The 8,126-nt window shown below is 41.7% G+C and overlaps 1 pseudogene; it reads right to left on the bottom strand.

Annotated features, from left to right (window-relative positions):
• Window positions 1-275: 275 nt before the first annotated feature.
• Window positions 276-8,126, bottom strand: part of LOC103598911 — a 9,604-nt pseudogene continuing 1,753 nt past the window's right edge.

The following is an 8,126-nucleotide window of genomic DNA, read 5'->3' as shown; positions in this document are numbered from 1 at the left end:
TGACTCAGAAGCACTTGAGAGAGGTGTCTACTTGGGGACGGGTGAAGTACTAGGGTTACTGAGCTCTTGGGAAGGACTACTAGGGTTACTAAATACAAGAAGGTGTTTCAGGAGAAATGGTCAAAGAGGGTCAGGCCATTTTGTTTTGACCCATCAATACTTAACATGAACAAGGAGTTGCAGAACAGAGTCAGTCTTTCCCAGATGTATTCTGTCATCTTTAACTGAGGCCAGTGACATCCAGAATGAGCCCATTCCTTGCCTGGAAGTGGGACCTAGTGCCACAGACTGTTCTGGAAAGCTGGTGTAGAAGATGATTTGCATGATGAAGTCACCACCAAACCACTGCTTAAGTCCAATCCCTGGCCTTCTTTTTCTGCTCTGTAGTCCAGAAACATTTCTTTAAAAGCCAGAAAATCCATTAATGTGAGCAACATGTCAAATATGTCACCAGCCACTTCATCTTTATGATGCTGCAATGTTGTTGTGAAAGCTGCCGTGTTAAATCCAGGAATCCACTCCAGCAGCTGTTCCTCAATATACTTTTCTACCAAAGAAAATTCGTTAAAAATAGGTGTGTAGGTGAGTTTATTGTCTTCCATGTCTTCAAACTCCTGGTAGTACTTGTCCTTGAAATTTCTCTGTAATAACTGGGACTTGTCATCCATGATGATGTCCTCCAAATATCCAACCACAGCATCAAATTCCTCATCCGAGGCAGAGGAGAAGGGCAGCGCGAAGCTCTCTTTCCTAGGGTGTCCATCACCGCTGCCGCTGCCGCAGTGGGCCCAGAACTGACCAGTTATTTTAGTTAGTTAGAGCATGGTGCTGACAACACCAAGGTCCAGGGTTTGATCCCTGTACTGGCCAGATGCAAACAAATAAACAAAAAAATCTCATAAAAAACATACAGAACTCACACATAAGAAACCAGAAAAATAAAGATGAGGAGACCTTTGAGAAGCACCAAGCATTTAAGAGAAATAAAAACCATAAAATAGAAGAGGCAAACTCAACAATCAAAAGGGTCAACACCTGGAAAAAAGACATACACTTGTCCTCATTTACACATGATGTGATTGTAGTTGTTGAAAATCCAAAGATGTCTATAAACAATCTACTAGAACTAATGTGTGAATAGAATAAGGCTGTTGCGTACAAATTTGATATATAAAATTAATTGTATTTCTGTATACAAGCAACAAACACTTGGAGAATAAATTTCTTAAATGTCATTTGCAATAGCATCAAAAACATCAAATATCCAGAAAAGAATGTAACAAAATACATGTAAAACATTTATACTACTATAAAATATTGTTGAGAAAAACTAAAGATGTGAATAAATGTGGAGATATACCATCCTCATGGATTGGCAGACAATATTATAAAGATGGCAATTCTCCCCAAACTGATCTGTTGATTCAATGTAATTCTAATCAAAACCTCAGCAAGCTTTATTTTAGAAATCAACAAGCTGATTTTATAATTTATATGGAAATGCAAAGGACCCAGATTAGCAAAGATAATCATAAGAAAAAAAGAACAAAGTAGGTAGACTTATACTACTACAGGATTCGAAGGCTTACTATAACGCTGCATTAGTTAAGACAATGTGGTATTGGTACAAAGACATACAAATAGAGACTAGAGTTGAAAAATAGACCCACAAACATATAATCAACTAATTTTCAACAAAGATGCCTAAACAACTAAAAGGGGAAAGGAAACTGCTTTCAATAGACAGTATGGAGCAATTTGAAATCTATATTTTAAAAATAAACCAGACCTCCTACCTCACACCATCCACAGAAAGTAATTCTAGATGACCCATAAACCTAAATGAGAAAGTTAAAACTATAAAGTTCCTAAAAGAAAATACAGAAGACTTATCTTTATGAACTGGAGTAGGGAAAGATTTCTTAAACAGGATGCAAAACTATAGACCACAAAAGAAAAACTAATAGATTGGACTTTATCAAAATGTAAAACTTATACACATTTTAAAAACACCATTAAGAAAGTGAAAAGGCAAGCCACACACTGGAAGAAAATATCTTCAATCTATGTATATGACAAAAGACTCATATACAGAATTTCAAAAAAAAAAAAAGTCCTATAAATTAAGAAGAAAATTTAAAATAACCCAGTTTTTTAAATGGACAAAAGATTTGAATAAGCACTTTCAAAAGAAAATATTCAAGTGGATAATAAGATATGAATAGGGCTCAATACAATTACTCATCAGGGAAATATAACTAAAAACAAAAACAAAACATTGACATACCTTGAGCCAGACTGCTCTATTCAGCTTAAGACAATTCCTAGAGAGTGACTGAGCTGAGAACTCCCAAGCAACTGAGGAATTGGTGCTTCAGTCTTGAAAGGGAGATCTGGACAGCACATCATAACATCCACTCTTAATCTCAAAAACATTAAGTTGAGTGATACTGCTATGGTTTCAATGTTTATGTCCCTCTAAAATTCATGCTGAAACTTAATCACCATCGTGTTGGTATTAAGATGTGGGGCTTGGAGCTGGCCCAACAGTGCACCGCTTGGGAGCACAGTGGCGCTCCCGCCGAGGGTTCGGATCCCACATACAGACCGGTTCCCGCTCACTGGCTGGGCGGGGTGCGAGCGCAACACTGAGGGTTGCGATCCGTTGCCGGACATGAAAAAAGACAAAAAGGAAAAAAAAAAAAAAAAGATGTGGGGCTTGGGCTGGCCCCGTGGCGCACTCGGGAGAGTGCGGCGCTGGGAGCACAGCGACGCTCCCGCCGAGGTTCGGATCTTATATAGGAATGGCCTGTGCGCTCACTGGCTGAGCGCGGTGCTGACGACACCAAGCCAAGGGTTGCCATTCCCTTACCAGTCAGGAAAAAGATTAAAAAAAAAAAAAGATGTGGGGCTTTGGGGAGGTGATGAGGCCATGAGGGCTCCAACCTCATGATGAGATTAATGCCTTTATAAAAGAGGTTTCACAGAGCTGCCTGGCCCTTCCATCTCTTCTGCCATGTGAGAACACAGTGTTCATCCCCTTTTGCAGGTTGATTACACTGTACCTATTTCACCGTGGAAAGAGCAACCATTCATCTTGACTGGAGTCAACATATATTCCAAGCATGAGTTTGCCATCTTGTCCTCAGGGCCTCAGCCAGCACCACACTTAAAGGGTTTACAGAGTATTTCATCCACGCACACAAGACCACACATTATGTCACATTGGATCAAAAGGCCCACTTTACAGCAAAACTAGTGCAGCATGAGTTTCATGCTCATTGGGTCTACTAGTCCTACTGAATTCAACACCATAAAGAAGCTGCCAGCCTGACCGAGCAGTAAAATCACCTGTTCAAGGCACAGACAATGTGCTAGGTGAGAGATAATGTCTTACAAGGATGGGGTCTGTTTTCCAGAACATGGCATGCACCCTAATCCAATGACCATTACAAGGTACTGTGTCCTCAGTAGGTGAAATAAATAGATCTGGGAGCCAAGGGGTGAACCTAGAAGTAGACCCGCATACCATTGCTTCCAGTGATTTATTTGGAAATCTGTACTTCCTATATCTGCACTTCTAGTTTCTGTGGAATTAAACATGCTGGTTCCCAGAGGCAGAACACTTCTGATAAAGAATACAAGCATCTCATTAAATTTTAAGCTACGAATGCCAACTTTGGGCTCCTCATGCTAAGAGACCATCAAGCAAGGAAAGAGTACCATTTGGGGAAGGATCAATTGACCCTGATCATCAGGAAGAGGGGGGGCTACTGGTACACAATGGGGGAAGGGAGAAATATGTGTGTCATCCAGGTGACCTATTGGGTGCCTCTTGGTATTTCGCTGCCTGGTTTTGATGACAAATAGACAAGTACAGCAGCCACAGTCAGAAAAGGGCATGGAGACCAGAGGCTCATACTCCTAAGAGGTGAAAGTCTGGGTCACTCCAACAAGGAAGCCACCTAAACCAGAGACGTGCTGGCCAAAACTGAGGGGAATCCAGAATAGATAATGGGGGAGAGTAAAAAGGAGTATCAGCTTCAGTCCCAAGACAGCTGTGGCACCAGGAGCTATAGTTCATCCCACTAACCTTGTTCCTATAAGTTGCCCAGGAAGAACAATTAGAATCCTGAAGGAGTGAATTTACATGCAGTGAATAGACCGGAGAAGCACAGGGTCATTCTATAGTGGGTGCTGTGACCCACCCAGATTCTCACTGCTGTTGCTGCAGCTGTCTTGGGACTGAAGCTGATACTCAGCCTTTCCCTCCACCACTACCCATTCTAGCTTCCCTTCAGTCTCTGCCAGCACCTCTCCTGTCTAGGTGCACACTGCATGGTTGCACAGCATGTTGCCTCCTTAGGTCTCACTGTTCCATCCCTTCCCAGAAACAACCCTTAACTGAAGGGAGCTGCCTGGCCCAAGGTTCAGCTCCTCCCTGGGGGCATTCTACATACAATGACTGGTCACTGCAGTGGAGCATCTTGAAAGACCTAAGCATATTCCTTTGAGACAGTATCAATATACTGAGGTTTACAGAAGTTCATTCATTCAGCAAACATTTATTAAGCATATATTATGTGTCTGAACTATTCCAGGAGCTTGATATAAAGTACATCCATCACACAAGAATTCCTGTGCTCATGGAGTTTATGTTCTAGTGGGAGAAAACAGATAGTAAACAATATGCATAATAGGAAAGTAAATTATGTGGTAGGCTATGGAGAAAAAAAAAGCATGGGTAAGGGAGATGAGGAGCACAGGGGAACGGAGGATGCTGGCAATTTTAAAATGGGTTGTTCAGGTAGACCTCCTTGTGAAGGTAACACTGAGCAAAGACTTGAAGGAGGTGTGGAACAGAGCTATGGAATTATCTGGGAGAAGAATATACCAGGCAGAGGCAACAGCCAGTGCAAAGGTCCTAAGATGGGTTCAGACCTAGTGTGTTCAAGGGACAGCAAGGAGACCAGTGTAAATGGAGGGAATGAGTGACGGGGGTAGGAGATGAGGTCAAGAGGGAAGGTGGGGAGGAGGCAGACCATGTACAGACTTGAAGGCCATTGTGTAGGATATTGACTTTTACTTTGAGGGAAATCAGGAACCATTGATTTTGATCAGAGAAACATGATCACTTCCATTTTAAAGGGACTTTTCCCACTGCTTTGTTGAGAAGAGACTGGTGGGGAGGGGCAGGAAGGGATAGAAGGGTAGAAGCCAAGAGACAAACTAGGAGGCTCTGGCAGTAATTCAGGTTGATGTGGAGGTGATGAGAAGCTTCTGCATACATTTTGAAACTAGAGTCAACCTGATTTCCTGCTGTATTGACAGGGGTGTGATCAAAAGAGAGGAGTCATGGATGACTCCAAGGTATTTTGCATAACTGGAAGGACAGAGTTTGGGGACGAGTGGGGGAGAGGGGAGGGGTCCAAAAGTTTTGGACATGTTGAGTCTGAGATGTCTAATAGACTTCGTAGCAGAGTGCTGGTGATCGGCTGCCAAGCTAGAAGTGACTGGGAGTTTATGTTTCCCCAGAGTAGCCCTAGAACAATGATTGATGAGTGCAGGAATATCACGGCCCAGCTCCCATCTCTTGCATTGAGACAAACTACAAAGTTTGTAGTTTGAGCAGACCTGTGGGATCAGGTTGAAGCCACTCTCCATGGAACTTTGCCTTATGTCACACCTTGCTTGGTTTCCCCACCAACTCCATCCTGTCCTGCTTTCCTCACCCCCTTCCTAGTTTCTCTTAAGAGTAGCACCTTATAGATACTTGTACACAAGCCTCATCTAAGGTCTGCTTCTGAAGAACCAGATCTAAAATGACATCTGAGCAGAAATGTCAAGCTTATTAGGTGGGTGGGTTGAATCTATAGAAATAAACTCGGATGTCAACTGGGTATTAGATGGAATTCAAAGTTATGAGACAGGATGAGGCCACCGTGCGAGTGAGCTGATATTATCCTTTCATCATAGAGATTTCAAGACAGAGGCAAGGAGATGCTTTTATCTTGAAAGTAATTTAGGGGAGAATAAAGTTGGCCTATTCACTTTTAAATATTATTAAATTATGTAATTACAGTTTAATTACAAAAAACATGTCAGAAGTGGATAGTTAAAGCTGGGTCACAGGTATATAGGGGATCATTATACCATTCTTTTTACCTGTGTTCATGTTTGAAAATTCAATCATACAAGTAATACATAAACATACTCTCCTTTAAAAAATAAATAATTTCATAGTAAAAATCTAGAAACAATGCAATGTCCATCAACAATACAATATGAGGGTACTTCAAAAAGTTCATGGAAACATTCACATTACCTTTCTTTCTTTTTTTTTTTTTTTTGTCTTTTTTCCGTGTCCGGCAACGGATCGCAACCCTCAGTGTTGCCCCCGTACCGGACCGGGGACCGACAATGGGATTGCAACCCTCAGTGTTGCTCCCGCGCCTCGCTCAGCCAGTGAGCGGGAACCGGTCTGTATGTGGGATCCGAACCCTCGGCGGGAGCGCCGCCGCGCTTCCCAAGCGGCGCACTATCCAGTGCGCCACCAGGCCGGCCCCACATTACCTTTTAATTCTATTTTTCCATGTGCTTTTTGAAGTACCTTCATATATACATAAGTAGTGGTTTACTGACACAGTGGAATACTATACAGCAATGATTGTGATGAATTACAACTACATATAAAAATATGGACGAATCCTATAAACATAGTGTTGCATGAAAAATCCAGACACAAAAGAGTTCATAGTGTATGATTTGATTTATGTAAAGTTCAAAAACAAGCAAAACTATTCCATGCTGTTAGATATGAGTATGGTTAGCCTTGGGAGAGTATTGACTTAAGAGGACACTAGGGGGGATTCTGTGAGCTGGTTACGCTCTTTTTCTTGATCTGGTGCTGGTTACATGAGTAAGTCCACTTTGTGAAGATTCTTCCATAGTACACTTATTAAATGTGTAGTTTTCAATGTTTACATTATAGTTATCGACTCTAAGAGTCTGCAATTTTAACCTTCCATGATCTCCTAGATGGTAGGAAACACAAGACTCCTGGGTCAGAGACAAAGGACTTTATTGCTCAGAGGAATCCTGAGCTTCACGTTCACATCAGTTCCCATTGACTCCCAAGCACCACAGTGGGGATGTGGAGATTAGCCCTGGAGGATGCTGCACACATGGCGGGTTTGCATCAGACCTCAGAAATCCTACCTTCCAAAACTCCAGTCTTTTAAAGAGACTACAAGCAAACCCTGCTCAAACTTTGTCCCAGAGGGAGATGTTATCTTTTTCACACCGAGCAGCAAACAAATCTGTCCCTGCTTCGGAGGGAGATCCTCTCTCTATCTTCCAAGGCTGTTCACTACACAAACATCCTTGAAAAGATAGTCTGAAACAAAAGCTATCAGTGGTTCTGTTCACAAGATATGCAGAAACATGGGAGACCTATACACAATCACCTCCCAACAATATCGCAATATGCTGTGCATTTTAAAAAATCATTTCAGTAAATCATTACGGACAAGGCTGAAGATAAATTTCCTTTAACATTCCCCTTCTCCAAGTTCAGACATAATCCTGATTTGTTTAGTGCATACCTTTTCAGACCATTAGCTATACAATTACAGTGTATATATGTATGCATATCTCTCTCTATATGTGTATATATATATAAATATATGTATGTATCTATATAGGCACCTCTATGTGAGATATATATATGAGGGCTCTTCAAAAAGTTCATGGAAAATCTGGGAAATGCAAATCAAAACTACACTGAGATACCATCTCACCCCAGTTAGGATGGCTAAAATCCAAAAGACTCTGAACGATAAATGCTGGCGAAGTTGCGGAGAAAAAGGAACTCTCATACATTGTTGGTGGGACTGCAAAATGGTGCAGCCTCTATGGAAAATGGTATGGAGGTTCCTCAAACAATTGCAGATAGATCTACCATATGACCCAGCTATCCCACTGCTGGGAATATACCCAAAGGAATGGAAATCATCAAGTCGAAGGTATACCTGTTCCCCAATGTTCATTGCAGCACTCTTTACAATAGCCAAGAGTTAGAGTTCCTTTCTGACTGAAAAATGTTCATCCTGCATACAGGTACCTCA

Source organism: Galeopterus variegatus, unplaced genomic scaffold, assembly GCF_000696425.1.
Source record: "Galeopterus variegatus unplaced genomic scaffold, G_variegatus-3.0.2 Scaffold2780, whole genome shotgun sequence".
Classification (NCBI taxonomy): Eukaryota; Metazoa; Chordata; class Mammalia; order Dermoptera; family Cynocephalidae; genus Galeopterus; species Galeopterus variegatus.
This window is presented reverse-complemented; position numbering and strand designations above follow the sequence as displayed.